The sequence below is a fragment of the Zalophus californianus genome, chromosome 3, assembly GCF_009762305.2.
Source record: "Zalophus californianus isolate mZalCal1 chromosome 3, mZalCal1.pri.v2, whole genome shotgun sequence".
Classification (NCBI taxonomy): Eukaryota; Metazoa; Chordata; class Mammalia; order Carnivora; family Otariidae; genus Zalophus; species Zalophus californianus.
The window spans coordinates 74,396,808-74,414,044 of record NC_045597.1 but is presented as its reverse complement, the minus strand read 5'-3'; positions in this window follow the sequence as shown (position 1 = coordinate 74,414,044).

Here is a 17,237-nt window from a genome sequence, read left to right as displayed (position 1 = left end):
AAAGACTGCAAATTTCCCATCAGAAATTATGCAGACCAGAAGACCACAGAATGACATCATTAAAACACTGAAAGAAAAACTGCCAGCATAAAATTCTACACTCAACCAAAACATCTTCAAGAAAATGAAAGCAAACTAAAGGGAAGATGAGACAATTTATCATCAGCAGACCAGCATTACAAGAAATGTTAGAAGGAATTTCTTAGGCAGAAAGAAAGCGATACCATCGATACCATCGACAGTATACAGAAGAGCAGTGGAAATGGTAAACATGTAGGTAAATGGAAGTATATATTGCCCCCTCATCTTTCAAATCGCTTTAAAAGATAATTGACTGCTCCAAGCAAAAGTAGTAAAATTGTATTGTTGAGTTTATAACATATGTAGCAATTATACATTGGAATGTATGGCAATAATAGCACAAAGGCCTGGAGGGGTAAGCATACTGTTGGAAGGTTCTTAAACCATACACAAAGTAGCATAACATTATTTGAGGTAGACTGTGATAAGTTAAAGATGTGCATTGTGGCGGCTTCTGGGTGACTCAGTCCGTTAAGCTTCTGACTCTTGGTTTCAGCTCAGGTCATGATCTCAAGGTTGTGAGATCAAGCCCCATGATGGGCTCCATGCTCAGCGTGGAGTCTGCTTGAGATTCTCTCTCCCTCTCCCTCCCCTTCTCCCCCTCTCCCCTGCTCTCTCTCATAAATAAATAAATAAATAAATAAATAAATAAAATCTTAAAAAAAATAAAGATGTACATTGTAAACCCTAGAGCAACCACTAAGACATGATAAAACAAAGAATTATAGCTAATAAACTCATAATAGAGATAAAATAGATTAGGATAGGGACATGCTCAAGGTCATCAGTACTTAACATCCATATATCAAAGGGAAATGAACAAAACTACAAAGCAAACATGGGGAAGATAAAGGACTTGTATCTCCCTGTGTAACTGTGGCCTAGTCGTGAAATGCAACCACAAGGTGTCCTAAGATAAAAGATAACATAGATGTCATTGGCACTACTAATCTTAGAGGAACACATATATGTTTTTAGAGAGTGATATTAACCGACACAAAAGGCACCATCCAGGGACACAAAGAGAGAGACACACAGGCCAAATTGGTGAGACAGGTGTAAGATACTGACTCCACCTTTCCCCCTTCAGCTGAGGACTCAATCTAGATCAACCCAATTCCATTTTGAGAATTCTATTTTTAAAACCTCTCTACCATGAAGGACTTGTAGTTACCCAAGTCAACATATGTTCACATGTTCTTCTGTCTCCTCTGCCTGCAACACCTTTTCCTATCTTGTCTCCCTGGCCAAGTCCCAATCGAACAGTAAGGTTCTGTTAATGAATCACCTCTCCTGCGATGTACCGCCTGCTCTCTCCAGGTGATTGCCACTGGGTTCCCACAGCACCTGGAGCACAACTCTAGCTTAGCATCTCTCGCACAGAATTGTGTTTTGCTATTTATTTTCCCCCAGATGAGGAGGTCTCAAACTTGAGCAGGCATGAGAATCACCTGCAAGGCTTACTGCCACCTTCCTCTCTGCCCCCAGAGTTTCAGATTTACTAAGTCTGGGATGGGGCCCAAGAATTGGCATTTTTAACAAGCTTCCAGGTGATGTTGATGCTGGCCCAGGGACTGCGTCAATCAAGACAGTATAAAGTTCTTACAGGACACAAACAATGTTCTATTTATCATTCTATCCCTCATACCTAGTATGGTGCTGGCACAAGTAGATGCTTTGTATATATTTTTGTAGATGGGTGAATACATGAATTCATTAAGATATAGCCTACTGGCACCCCTAGAAATCATTATAGCTTCTTTACCAAATAACCCTGTGCAGCAGAGTACTGATGTAAAAACCATCAAAGAAATATTGATGTATTTGTCTTTATATCTTGCGGTCTTCCTCTCCCGCAAAATAACTTTGAGACAATTTGAAAAGTTAAAACGCCAGTAAAACAGGACACTTAAAAATAAAAAATTGAATAAAAATTAAAGCAATTTCAAGCAGTAGGTACATAGAATATTGGGGTACATTTCTGAAACCAAAGGGAAAAATTAGCTCTGTGCTTCAGAACTTAATGCAAAATGAGGAACACTTTGGGCAGGAGAGAGTTTAATAAAGAAGTGAAGGTAGAAAAGTGTTTGGAGCCCTTGTAATTGATTGTCACAGGGCAGAGAATGGGAGTCCATGGTGACATCCTGCCATGACCCTCAGACCTTCCAAAGATTCCATAAAAATGCATATTAAATTACTAGATATTATTAAATTATTAAATATTTAAATATTATTAAATATATTAAATTATATCAATTAAATCCTAATATGCTGAAATTGGCCAGAGTGGTTCCTGTTTTCTGCAGCAGCATCATGATGGGTAGACACCCATGAGCAGTAAAATACATACGAGAGAGGGGTCAGGGTTTCTGGGCTTCACAAAGGCCATTGCTCCAAGAATCTCCTCTACAGATTTTCCTGGGCTGGGTTGGTGGGCATTGTCCCTGAGAGACCCAACAAAGTCCAGTTTCTGAAACCTTCCTGGAAGCGGTCCAAATGAGAGGCTCTGATGAGCTGTCTCCTTAAATGACATCTTGTTTTTCTAGCCACAAATAGTAGGTTGCAGATAACACGTTATAGTGGGCAGTTATTCCTATTGTTAACCCCATTTACAGGTGAGACTACCGAGGGGAGGGTTCAAGTGGTTAATGATGCATCCATCGTCTCAAAGTTGGTACTCCATTAAGACAACTGAACCCATTCCCATGACCTCAGCTGCAGCCCAGTATCTCCAGAAACTCTGTCAGCTCCGACTGGATTTTGAACAGCATAGTATTTCTTGATCTAGGGATGCTGCATATCTATTTTTATGTCTATATTTGCAAGTTTGACAAATGTCAAAATAAAAAAAAAAACCCACAAAGAGAAGTATATTTTTGAGAGGGAAAAAAAACCACTAATAATAGCAGAGACAGAACTGACTTGGTAAATTTTCAGTATTGGCTTTAAATACAGTATTATACTCCTCAGCTCCTTTTGTAATAGTCATGTGCCAGGACATGGAGAAAACCATGTTTACCATCTGTTACGCTCTCACACTTGGCATCTTATGCGATGTCACTTTTCAACAAAAAAGCCATCATCAATTTCAGGTCAGGCGAAGTAACGGGTGATTAACTCTATTTTTCAAAGAGACTGTAGAATTTTTGCTTGTGGTATTCTATTCATAACTGGATGGGTAGGTATTAGAAAGTAGAATTAAGAAGATACTTGAAGTTGTGCATTTTCCATTTCTTATAAAATATGCGCAGTATTCTGGCGTTTCTATTGTGGTTCTATTAAGGACAAGGAACGGATCCTTCAGTCTCCTCCAGTGAGAGCAGATCTCTTGTACAGAAGCAAGCTCTGTAGCCTGGTTGTGCAAATCCAGGTTGCTGGTTGTGGCTCAGCCTGCACCACCTCCCCCTTGGTTAATGAAACTCTGCAGGGAGCCATCTCTGTGTCAGCTGGGTTGAACATTTCAGGACATAATCAGTTTTCTTTGTCGGTTTCTCTGCTTTATCTGATTACAAACTCTTACCTCTCTAAATATCACTTTCCATAATAATCAGGCAGAAGATTTGATCAGTCATCACTCCCTCCCGCTGCAATAACTTTTATTCTGTAGTGTGTCATACAGGCAATTAGTCCCCCCAAAACCCCTCTCTGGGGGATCTGTGATCCAATCATCATGGGGGTGCTTGAAGCCACACTTCTGGAGAGTCCAGGAGGGGATGGTGGAGGTGGGTGGGAGGGCATTTAGACCTAGACCACCCTCATATTTCCTTTGGCAAATAAGCAGAGTCTGTTTCTCTGTGAAGCTATTCTTGATTGAGGGCCTCTTAGGATCTAGGTCCTCTTCATATATGATATTGTCTTAAGTATTACAAGAGCTCGCCAACGGAGCTATTATCCTGATTTTTACAGCAGAGAAATTTGAGGCTTAGTGAGGTGAAGGTGAAGTAATCTGCCCAGGGTCATGCGAGTTTCAGTGACTCTAAGGTACAAGCCCTTTTCACCTCCATACGTAGGTGTCCTGGCTGTTTGTCCCTGTTCCTGGGGCTCGTGGGTCTAGGGACGGGGTGCCTGTGGAGTCTCCTTCTCCCTGCCCCATTGTCCCTATCTTCTCAGCCACATGAGAAGCTTCCTGAAGGCAGAAACCCTCTGTGTCCAAGACCCTGGGTGTGTGCTGGGTGGTTGATAGGGCACGCAGACATCTACATATGCCTTTTTAAAAAAATTTTATTGTTATGTTAATCACCATACATCATTAGTTTTTGATGTAGTGTTCCATGATTCATTGTTTGTGCATAACACCCAGTGCTCCATGCAGAACGTGCCCTCTTTAATACCCATCACCAGGCTAACCCATCCCCCCAACTCCCTCCCCTCTAGAAACCTCAGTCTGTTTTTCAGAGTCCATCGTCTCTCATGGTTCGTCTCCCCGTCTGACTTACTCCCCTTCATTCTTCCCCTCCTGCTATCTTCTTCTTTTTTTTCCTTAACATATATTGCATTATTTGTTTCAGAAGTACTGATCTGTGATTCAACAGTCTTGCACAATTCACAGCGCTCAGCATAGCACATACCCTCCCCAATGTTTGTCACCCAGCCACCCCATCCCTCCCACCCCCCACCACTCCAGCAACCCTCAGTTTGTTTCCCGAGGTTAAAAATTCCTCATATCAGGGAGGTCATATGATACATGTCTTTCTCTGATTGACTTATTTCACTCAGCATAACACCCTCCAGTTCCATCCACGTCGTTGCAAATGGCAAGATCTCATTCCTTTTTATTGCTGCATAATATTCCATTGTGTATATATACCACATCTTCTTTATCCATTCATCTGTCGATGGACATCTTGGCTCTTTCCACAGTTTGGCTATTGTGCACATTGCTGCTATAAACATTGGGGTGCACGTACCCCTTCGGATCCCTACATTTGAATCTTTGGGGTAAATACCCAGTAGTGCAATTGCTGGATCGTATGGTAGCTCTATTTTCAACTGTTTGAGGAACCTCCATACTATTTTCCAGAGTGGCTGCACCAGCTTGCATTCCCACCAACAGTGTAGGAGGGTTCCCCTTTCTCCACATCCCCGCCAACATCTGTCGTTTCCTGACTTGTTAATTTTAGCCATTCTGACTGGTGTGAGGTGGTATCTCATTGAGGTTTTGATTTGGATTTCCCTGATGCCCAGCGATGTTGAGCACTTTTCCATGTGTCTGTTGGCCATTTGGATGTCTTCTTTGGAAAAATGTCTGTTCATGTCTTCTGCCCATTTCTTGATTGGATTATTTGTTCTTTGGGTGTTGAGTATGATCAGTTCTTTATAGATTTTGGATACTAGCCCTTTATCTGATATGTCATTTGCAAATATTTTCTCCCATTCTGTCGGTTGTCTTTTGGTTTTGTGGACTGTTGCTTTTGCTGTGCAAAAGATTTTTATCTTGATGAAATCCCAATAGTTCATTTTTACCCTTGTTTCCCTTGCCTTTGGTGATGTTTCTAGGAAGAAGTTGCTGCGGCTGAGGTCGAAGAGGTTCCTACCTGTGTTCTTTAGGATTTTGATGGACTCCTGTCTCACGTTTAGGTCTTTCAACCATTTGGAGTCTATTTTTGTGTGTGATGTAAGGAAATGGTCCAGTTTCATTCTTCTGCATGTGGCTGTCCAATTTTCCCAACACCATTTGTTGAAGAGACTGTCTTTTTTCCATTGGACATTCTTTCCTGCTTTGTCAAGGATGAGTTGACCATAGAGTTGAGGGTCCATTTCTGGGCTCTCGATTCTGTTCCATTGATCTATGTGTCTGTTTTTGTGCCAGTACCATACTGTCTTGATGATGAAAGCTTTGTAATATAGCTGGAAGTCCGGAATTGTGATGCCGCCAGCTTTGCTTTTCTTTTTCAATATCCCTCTGGCTATTCGGGGTCTCTTCTGGTTCCATACAAATTTTAGGATTATTTGTTCCATTTCTTTGAAAAAAGTGGATGGTATTTTGATGGGGATTGCATTGAACGTGTAGATTGCTCTAGGGAGCATTGACATCTTCACAATGTTTGTTCTTCTGATCCATGAGCATGGAACGTTTTTCCATTTCTTTGTGTCTTCTTCAATTTCTTTCCTGAGTATTTTATAGTTTTCTGAGTACAGATCCTTTGCCTCTTTGGTTAAATTTATTCCTAGGTATCTTATGGTTTTGGGTGCAATTGTAAATGGGATCGAGTCCTTGATTTGTCTCTCTTCTGTCTTGTTGTTGGTGTATAGGAATGCCACTGATTTCTGTACATTGATTTTATATCCTGCTACTTTACTGAATTCCTGTATGAGTTCTAGCAGTTTTGGGGTGGAGTCTTTTGGGTTTTCCACATACAGTATCATATCATCTGCAAAGAGTGAGAGTTTGACTTCCTCTTTTGCCGATTTGGATGCCTTTGATTTCTTTTTGTTGTCTGATTGCTATGGCTAGGACTTCCAATACTATGTTGAATAGCAGTGGTGATAGTGGACATCCCTGCCGCATTCCTGACCTTAGGGGAAAAGCTCTCAGCTTTTCCCCATTGAGAATGATATTCGCTGTAGGTTTTTCATAGATGGCTTTTATGATATTGAGGTATGTACCCTCTATCCCTATACTCTGAAGAGTTTTGATCAAGAAAGGATGCTGTACTTTGTCAAATGCTTTTTCTGCATCTATTGAGAGGATCATATGACTCTTGTTCTTTCTTTTGTTAATGTATTGTATCACGTTGATTGATTTGTGGACGTTGAACCAACCTTGCATCCCAGGGATAAATCCCACTTGGTCGTGGTGAATAATCCTTTTAATGTACTGTTGGATCCTATTGGCTAGTATTTTGGTGAGAATTTTTGCATCCATGTTCATCAAGGATATTGGTCTGTAATTTTCCTTTTTGATGGGGTTTTTGTCTGGTTTTGGGATCAAGGTAATGCTGGCCTCATAAAATGACTTTGGAAGTTTTCCTTCCATTTCTATTTTTTGGAACAGTTTCGGGAGAATAGGTATTAATTCTTCTTTGAATGTCTGATAGAATTCCCCTGGGAAGCCATCTGGCCCTGGGCTTTTGTTTGTTGGGAGATTTTTGATGACTGCTTCAATTTCCTTAGTGGTTATAGGTCTGTTCATGTTTTCTATTTTTTCCTGGTTCAGTTTTGGTAGTTGATACATCTCTAGGAATGCACCCATTTCTTCCAGGTTATCTAATTTGCTGGCATAGAGTTGCTCATCATACGTGTTTATAATTGTTTGTATTTCTTTGGTGTTGGTTGTGATCTCTCCTCTTTCATTCATGATTTTGTTGATTTGGGTCATTTCTCTTTTCTTTTTGATCAGTCTGGCCAGCAGTTTATCAATCTTGTTAATTCTTCCAAAGAACCAGCTCCTAGTTTCGTTGATCTGTTCTACTGTTCTTTTGGTTTCTATTTCATTGATTTCTGCTCTGATCTTTATTATTTCTCTTCTCCTGCTGGGTTTAGGCTTTATTTGCTGTTCTTTCTCTAGCTCCTTTAGGTGTAGGGTTAGGTTGTGTATTTGAGATCTTTCTTGTTTCTTGAGAAAGGCTTGTATTGCTATATACTTTCCTCTCAGGACTGCCTTTGCTGTATCCCAAAGATTTGGAACAGTTGAGTTTTCATTTTCATTGGTTTCCATGAATATTTTTAATTCTTCTTTAATTTCCTGGTTGACCCATTCATTCTTCAGGAGGATGCTCTTTAACCTCCATGTATTTGAGTTCTTTCCGACTTTCCTCTTGTGATTGAGTTCTAGTTTCAAAGCACTGTGGTCTGATAATATGCATGGAATAATCCCAATCTTTTGGTATTGGTTGAGACCTGATTTGTGACCTAGGATGTGATCAATTCTGGAGAATGTCCATGGGCACTAGAGAAGAATGTGTATTCCGTTGCTTTGGGATGGGATGGAATGTTCTGAATATGTCTGTGAAGTCCATTTGGTCCAGTGTTTCATTTAAAGTCTTTATTTTCTTGTTGATCTTTTGCTTAGATGATCTGTCCATTTCAGTCAGGGTGCTGTTAAAGTCCCCCACTATTATTGTATTGTTGTCAATGTGTTTCTTTGCTTTTGTTATTAATTGCCTTTTATAATTGGCTGCTCCCATGTTAGGGGCATAGATACTTAAAATTGTTAGATCTTCTTGTTGGATAGATCCTTTAAGTAGGATATAGTGTCCTTCTTCATCTCTTATTACAGTCTTTGTTTTAAAATCTAATTTGTCTGATATAAGAATTGCTACCCCAGCTTTCTTTTGGTGTCCATTAGCATGGTAAATGGTTTTCCATCCCCTCACTTTCAATCTGGGGGTGTCTTTGGGTCTAAAATGAGTCTCTTGCAGACAGCATATTGATGGGTCTTGTTTTTTAATCCAGTCTGATAGCCTGTGTCTTTTGATTGGGGCATTTAGCCCATTTACATTCAGGGTAACTATTGAAAGGTATGAATTTAGTGCCACTGTATTGCCTGTAAGGTGACTGTTACTGTATATTGTCTGTGTTCCTTTCTGATCTATGCTGCTTTTAGGCTCTCTCTTTGCTTAGAGGACCCCTTTCAATATTTCTTTTAAGGCTGGTTTTGTGTTTGCAAATTCCTTTAGTTTTTGTTTGTCCTGGAAGCTTTTTACCCCTCCTTCTATTTTCAATGACAGCCTAGCTGGATATAGTATTCTTGGCTGCATATTTTTCTCATGTAGTGCTCTGAAGATATCATGCCAGTCCTTTCTGGCCTGCCAGGTCTCTGTGGATAGGTCTGTTGCCAATCTCATGTTTCTACCATTGTAGGTTACATATCTCTTCTCCCGAGCTGCTTTCAGGTTTTTCTCTTTGTCTCTGAGGCTCGTAAGTTTTACTATTAGATGTCGGGGTGTTGACCTCTTTATATTGATTTTGAGAGGGGTTCTCTGTGCCTCCTGGATTTTGATGCCTGTTTCCTTCCCCACATTAGGGAAGTTCTCTGCTATAATTTGCTGCAATATATCTTCTGCCCCTCTCTCTCTTTCTTCTTCTTCTGGGATCCCAATTATTCTAATGTTGTTTCATCTTATCGTATCGTTTATCTCTCGAATTCTGCCCTCGTGATCCTGTAGTTGTTTATCCCTCTTTTTCTCAGCCTCTTTATTTTCCATCATTTGGTCTTCTGTATCGCTGATTCTCTCTTCTGCCTCATTTATCCTAACAGTTAGTGCCCCCATTTTTGATTGCACCTCATTAATAGCCTTTTTGACTTCGACTTGGTTAGATTTTAGTTCTTTTATTTCTCCAGAAAGCGTTTCTCTACTAACTTCCATACTTTTTTGAAGCCCAGCTAGTATCTTTAAAGTCATGATTCTGAACTCTAGGTCCGACATCGTACTAATGTCAGTATTGAGTAGGTCCCTGGCAGACGGTACTACCTCTTGTTCTTTTTGCTGAGGTGATTTTTTTCGTCTTGTCATTTTGTCCAGAGGAGAACAGACAAATGAAAGAACAAAATGCTGACAGGTTAACAACGTCCCCAGCAAATATACTCTATACAAATCAGAAAGGACCTGAAACCAGGGGAAAGGAAAGGGAAAGAAAGAAAAAAGAAAGTGAAAAAAAAGAAAAAGAAAAAGATAAAAACAAACAAAAACAGAACAAAAAAAACCAGAATATGATCAAATATGATCAGGCTAGTGCATATATCAGTGCCACACACTAGATTTTGGGTGTATTTTGGTCTGTTAGAAGAAAGTGCCTCCTAAAATTTTAAAGGAAGAAAGACTTATATATGTACAAAATAAGGGTTGATACAATGAAGGGATGGAAGTTGACTGTAAAGATGAAACTTATAAAAGGTTTTATAAATGGAATTGATAAGAAGTTGTTTGAAAGAAGAAAGAAGAAGATTTTAAAAAAAGAAAAAAGAAAAGAAAAAAAATGGGAGAGACTGATCAGGCAGGAGACTAGAACAAAGCCATACACTAGTGATTTAGGGTATATTTTGATCTGTTAGAAGAAACTGTATCTCAAAATTTTAAAGAGAGAACAACTTATATGCCAAAAATAAGGGTAACTACTATGAAGGGATAAAATATGACTCTAAAAATGAAAAATAAAAAATGTATTTTAAAAAAGGGATTGATAAGATGTTGGTTGAAAAAGGGAAAAAGAAAAATTCAAAAAAAAACAAAAACAAAAAACAGTTAAAAAAATTAACTTTGAAAAACTAATGAATCATGGTAAAAAAGCCATGAATTCTATGTGCAGTATTCCCCTAGCGCTGGAGTTGTCCCGTTCTCCTTGATCGGTAAACTTGGTCTTGGCTTGCTGGCTGTTCATGCTGATCTTCTGGGGGAGGGGCCTGTTGCCGTGGTTCCCAAATGTCTTTGCCGGAGGCAGAATTGCCCCGCCCTTGTCAGTCCCGGCTAAGCAAGCTGCTTAGGTTTGCTCTCAGGAGCTTTTGTTCCCTGCAAGCTCTGGGTACAGCTTTGGAGGACCAGGGTGAAAATGGTGGCCTCCAACTTCCTGCCCAGAGGAGCTGAGAACTCGGAGCCCTGCTCCTCAGTGCGCCCCCAGAGAAAAGCAGTCAATCACTCCCGTCTCCTCGGTCTCCGGCCACACTCCGTGCTCACCCAGCCTGTGACCGAGCGTTTCTATCTCTGGCACCCGACCCCGTGTGGAGTCTCCAAACCCAGCAGATCCCTGCGGTGTGCTCCCGCGCCGTGCCTCCTGGGGGAGGAAGGGGAGTCTCCCTGGCTCTGCCGCTTGTTGGGTCCCTGCTGGAGGAGCAGTGGCCCGACTGGGCCGCGGATCACGGTTTATGGCAACCCAGAGCTGAGAGCCCGCGCCTCGGCTCCGTCTCTGCAGCCGGCTTCCCCACTCTGATACCTGGGAGCTCTGCTGCACTCAGGCACCCCTGGTCTTTCTGTGACCCCGAGGGTCCTGAGACCACACTGTCCCGCGAGGGTTCCACCGCAGTTTAGCCACTGGAGCAACGTCCCTCAGCGGAGCCGGCTTCTAAAAGTTCCGATTTTGTGCTCCGCGGCTCTATCACTTGCCAGAAGCGGCCGAAGGAGGCCCCCTGCCCCGCCATCTATCCTCCGGAATATCGCCTCGGATTCACTTCTCCGCACGTCCTACCTTCCAGTAAGTGGTCGCTTCTCTGTTCAGAGAGTTGTTGCTACTCTCTTCTTCGATCTCCTGTTGATTTCGTAGGTGTTCAGACTGGTTTGATCCCTATTCAGCTGAATTCCTGAGACCAGACGAAATCCAGGTCTCCTACTTCTCCGCCATCTCCGCCCCTACATATGCTTTTTTTGCCCAGTGACTGACTTCAGTACAGTTATGTGCTCCTGGGGTGAATTTTAATTTTATTGACATTTTTGTCTTCTCTGTTTCAAAAGTGGGTGTGGCTCCTTTCTGAGGTTTTGTGTTCTCTTTCTGGAGATAACCTTGAACTGGTTCTCGGGTAGGTCCTCACAAAGAGTCAGATGCATGATTTTTTCCTCTATCTGTTTGCTGGGCTGGGCAGGGCAGATGGGTGCCCTCAGCACCATCCTAGCAAACTCTGGAGATACCGGTGTCAGGAGCCTTCTGAAGAAACCAAGGGAATGTGATTCATCTTGAATCTGGCTTTGGCACTTTCTTCTCCAGAAATTCTTAACTATCAAAGAGCAATTTCCCGACAAGGCTGTGCACCTCTTTGCCAGTTACTCTCTGGGTCTCTCAGCCCCGCTAAGCCTGCCTGGAAGATGACAACTAGGTCATAGCCTTCTGTCTTCCCACAGGGATTCATGAACACCAGGCAAGACCTTGAGATCCCACTGCCCCAATGTCTCAGGGTTTTCTCAGAGAGGGCACTGTGGGGCTGCAGTGCAAACACACACCACTGTGGTTCTCGATCACACAACAAAACAAAACGGGAGTGCAGAAGATAGTGTTCGCCCCACTTCCTAAGTGTACCCTTGGAAGTCGTGGGCCGTTTTTAATCACATAGCCTTCCATCCCTGCAGAACTCATCATCACAGCCCTGGGGCAGAACACCATCAGTCCTGGGGGAAGCTGTTGGGGCAGCAGAGTGACCAGTGAGAAAGGGACCTCATGTGTCTCCCCCAGCACCTGCCCGGGCCAGGGCTGTGCAGTCCAGCCTGCACAGAAAAGTCCGATGGTGAAAGCAAGTTAGGGGTCAGGGCATGAGGTGGGTCAGGGGGATGGTTCAGGAATAGGTGAACTTTCCAGAGGCCCCGCAGGAGGCCACTCCTCCACGGCCCTGGCCGCAGGGCACGGCAAGGTTGTAAAGAGGCAGCGAAGGGTCAAATGCAGTCCTCTTGAAGAACTAAGATGTGCTGGATGGTCTCCAAGTGTTCCTTCAATTCCCTGTCATTTAACACCCATTTCATGAGCTCGTGCTTTGTGCTAGGAGCCGGGCACACCACTGCTGCCCCAGAAGAGCTGACAGTTTTATGGTTAAGGGGCTATAGAGTTCAAGAACAGTTATATTGGTTTTCTAACCACACATATGCCTTGAGCTAGACAAAAAGCTAAAAAGCAGTGAAGCCATCAGCTGGGTGCTAAAATTGCAGAACAAAATTTGTGAGGTGTCAGTTTTCTGTCGGTTTTGGAACAAACAGCCATGGGCTAATGGGAAGAAAGGCGTGGGTGCCGGGGCCACCCAGAGATGGGACTCAGATCTTGGTGTTACTCTCCACGTATCGTTTTACATTTAAAGAAATGTCTCTGTTCGCAGGTTCTGCCGATGCTAGGTGGTAGAAAGTTTATGTGTTGCTTGAGATTCAAGGCAGGGCCTCTCTGCTCAAGGCTGCTCGAATTTACAAGCATTAATTTGTAGGAATTTATATAATATAGCCTCCGTAATACAGTTAAGTTGAATCTAGTGCATCTTGTTGGGGAAAGCATGGATTTAGAACCAGACACATCCATCTCCTGTCTGCCATCGTTTGGCCACTGTGCCACTTGGTTCAAGAGGTTGGGCCTGCCGTTTCTTGTTGGCAAAATGGGAATAATAATAAAGACTTTCTGGAATTATGATGAGGATTAGAGAAGATCATACATCAAAGATGCTAGCCCAACACCAGCACACAGCAGGCAGTTATAAAAACATTTCCTGGGTTTGCACAAACAAATGCATCTGTCTCCATTGGGTTTTCACAAGAGTTTGAGGAGCCAGAGCTGGGAAATGGGGGCCCAGGACAGGAGATTGGCCAAAGAGGGGGACAGACTCAGAGAAGCAGAGCCACGAGGAACCTCCTGGTGGGCAGCTCAGCAACATCATCAGAACCACAGTCAGAGTTGAAGTCACAAAAGCGGGGAGGCTGTGATGGGTGGGTGTGCCCACTTCCCAATAACTTTTGAGTCCATCCATATCTACTCATCCCACTGCCACTGTCTGAGATCTGGGTACCTGGGATCCTCCAAGGGCCTCCTAACTCATTTCCCCACCTCCCCCTGTTCTGTCCATCTGCTTTTCCACTCTGCGGCGAGAAAGATCCACCTGGGCTCACAACCCTCGTGACTGCTCATTGCCTTCAATATAAACATGTCCTCCCATGGTTTCTAATACCTGCTGGATCTGGTCCCTCCCATCCTGCCAGCTAGCCTCCTCGCTGACAGCCATGCTGAAGACACTCCATTCCTCCACCTTACCTTGTTCCCTGTGGTCTCTGGGTCTTTGCACATTCTGTTCCCTGTGCTTAGAACACTCTTAGCCCTCACCCCGTTTTCTGGTGTCTTCTATTCATCTTTTAGACTCCTGATTCTACATGATTCTTCCTCTGGGAAGCCCTCCCTGCCTACCTGCCCCGCCCCAGACTGAGTGGATAACCACTTTAATCCCTAAGTTGCGTGAAGGCACCTCACAGGGTCGATGGTATACAGTGGCATTCCATACGTGTCTGCTGAGTGACTAGATCTTCCTGGCAGAGGAGCTGCAGGCTGCCAGGCAGATGGAGTTGAAATAATTTATTAGAAGCTCTCACCTAGGTTTTTCCCACCTGTGTCAGTCAGGATTCCAGCAGGAAACAGATGGCTTAAAAAACAAAACAAAACAACAACAACAACAACAAAAAAAACCCACAAAAAAACAGGGTAATCTAGAAGAGTGTGACCAAGGGACTTTTTATAAAGGTGTAGACAGAGTCAAGGGAATCCAACAAGGGAGGGCAAAACACCTGCCCTGGGACTAAGGACAGTGGGAAGCCACCACCTCCTTGGACCTCACAGGACAAGAGAATATGGGGGTTACAGAAACTCAGAACCACAGCTCTGAGTCAGTCAGAGGAGAGGCCTGCTGGGTAAGAGCAGGGGCCTTCAGCTGAGGAAGGCAGCCGCTGCCCATCCGGGCCTCCCTCTCCCACCCTCCCCTCTCTTACTCGCACCTCCACTGGCCAAGACCAACAGGCTTCCCGGGGATGAGGAGCCCTGTCAACACAGTAGCAGACCTGTGGGCCCCAAGAGGAGTAGAGCAAGATGGTGTGTGATTGCAGGGAGAAACAGAATATCCAGTTGTTCTGATCACTTATCAAATAACCTGTCCTTGACTATCATAGGTAACGGCTTTTACCTGCTGTTGCTAATGCTTCCATCCCTTGGAACGGAATGATGTTGACCTGCCAATTGAATACACAGTTAATAGAAATGATTTAAAAAATACTTTCATTTGGGGCGCGTGGGTGGCTCAGTCCATTAAGTGTCTGACTCTTGTGGTCATGATCATGGGGTTGTGAGATCGAGCCCAGTGTGAGGCTCCACACCGGGCGTGGGACATACTTGGGACTCCCTCTCTCCCTCTCCCTCTGATCCTCTCCCCTCCGCCTTAAAAAAAAAAAAAAAAAGAAAAAAGAAAAAAACACACAAAACTTTCATTTAACTGAAAGGATTAAGATTTTTAAAACTTAGTTCTCTTTGGACTCAGTGTCTTATTTGTCATTTAATAAAAGTAGACTTAAAATTTTAGTTTCAGTTTTTAAAAATCCGCTTTGAGATTTGTCCCATACTGAGATGTAACTCAGTCTCCAATCTGCAAGTGAGTTTGCCCACTGCCAAATAGGCTAAAGTCTGAGCCAAGGGCCTTTTGTCTGGACCGAGAGGCATCTCTTTCTGAGGTTGGAACATCTCAACAGAGACAGGTGTGAGTTTCCCCACCATCTGTCCATTGGTCATGCAAATTAGATGTTGGATCCGGAGATAGCTTGCAATTTGAGGGTTAATATGTCATCACATGGAAAATGTCAGTACAGAGTCAAGCCTCTTCCTGCTGGAACAGACTGATGCTTCTTCACTTGCAAATCCATAAATAGCTTCCTGTCTGCTGAACCCTGGTGTGCTGGGATAATTCAAAAGTCAGACAGCATGCAAAGGCTCCCTGTGTATACTAAGTGCTTGCAACACCATCTGCTTTTGTCTGTATTTAGGTGCCTAGTTTGTTAGCTCAGAGTGCTAACAAGTTAAGGTTGAAGGGGCCAGATGCTACCCAGGATTCATTTCATCTAAAGGAAACCTAATATTCAAACAATCAGAGGAACCACAACTGAAGACTTTTGCATTTATCTGCCACCTCCTTCATTCTTCACCAAGCTCAAAGTTCTTTCCTTGAGGGGCTCCAGCTTTGAACAGCCACACATTTGTGGGATGCGGAGCCTGCTCTGTTTCAAGACTGCTTCGGTGGGGCACGGACAGCTCTGCGTAGGGCTGGTTACAGCTGACACATGCATAGTGTGTGCGTGCTATGTGGACAGCATGTTTGTGCTCCCCTCAGAGTCATACGTTGAAGCCCGAATCCCCTATGTGATGGTATTAATAGGTGGGGTTTTTGTGAGGTAAGTAGATCAGGACACTGGAGCCCTCATGATGGGATTAGAGCCTTTAGAAGAAAAGACGCAAGAGAGATCTCTCTCTCTCCTGAGTGGGGACACAAGAAGAAGGTAGCCATCTGCATGCAAACCAGAAAGAGAGCTCTCACCAGACCCTGGATCTGCAGACGCCTTGATCTTGGACTTCCAAGCCTCCAGAACTGCGGGAAAGAAATGTTTGTTGTTGAAGCCAGCCAGTGTAGGTTATCTTGTTAATAGCAGCTTGAACTGACTAAAACAGTGGCTATGTGGGGGGATATATGATGGACACTATGTTAAAATAGTTTTCTCTAAGATTCCTTGAGTGAAACAGTTTGCATCTTGTTTGTTACCCCACAACCCTAAAGAAACTGTGTCTATCCAGGAGAATTGGCACAAATACGTATAAATGTTGGATTTCCTATTCCCCTTTTGGCTTTTCATTCAAAATATGGTTTGTGGAAGAACAACTTCGCATAAGAAATGTGGGGAGCAAAGCTGGGGACGGGAGAGGGAGGAAAAGAAGGGGGTTGTGTCAGAGTGCTCTTATAGGCCAGCCGTGAAGGGTCCCTTTGTGTCATTGGCGCAGAGAGAGGTCAAGGCCATGTGCATGGTGTCTAGAGCAGGGCGGATGCCATAGCCGCAGAACAACAGCACACAGTGAGCTCGGTCTCCCTAGCCGTTGGGGCCCCCGCTAAGTCAAGCAGAGGCAAGTACAAGAACTGAGGGGCGGGAGTTTGCTGTCAGGACCCAAGGAGGTGTGTGGGGAGGGTGGGCACCGGCAGAACCTGGTGAGTCCACAGGCAGTGTCTCTGCTGGGCTGGGGCCCCCTGTGAAGACCCCAAGTCTGAAACTAACCAGCATAAGACAAAACTTGGAAAGGGTGAGGGTGAGGTGCTTTGGAGGCTCAGAGACTGGACTCCATCCCGGTTCTACTCTGCACAGCTGTGAAGGCACCAGTCCCTGATCTTCCATTTCTTCCTCTGTAACACAGCCTTCCTCCTTTCGGTGAGGACTACAGGTGAGCCCATAGGAGGTTCTCAGGAAATGGTAGCAGTTGCCTTTATTAATGAAGGGATCAGTGAACTGGGTACAGTAGATTTTCCAGAATCCACAGTGTTTGCTGACACAAAAAAAGGTACAAATGCTCTTGTTAGGGCCCCGTCAATGTTCGGCATGATCCTGGCTGCTCAGATTCTTGTCAGCAAGCCTGCCCCTGTGGGGGGCCCATGGGCATCGCTCCCCATGTTCTGCACCTGAGACTTGCCACCAGGCCACCCGGTCACCGCCCATTGGTTCAAATCCTTTCTGGGACAGTTTCCATTCAAG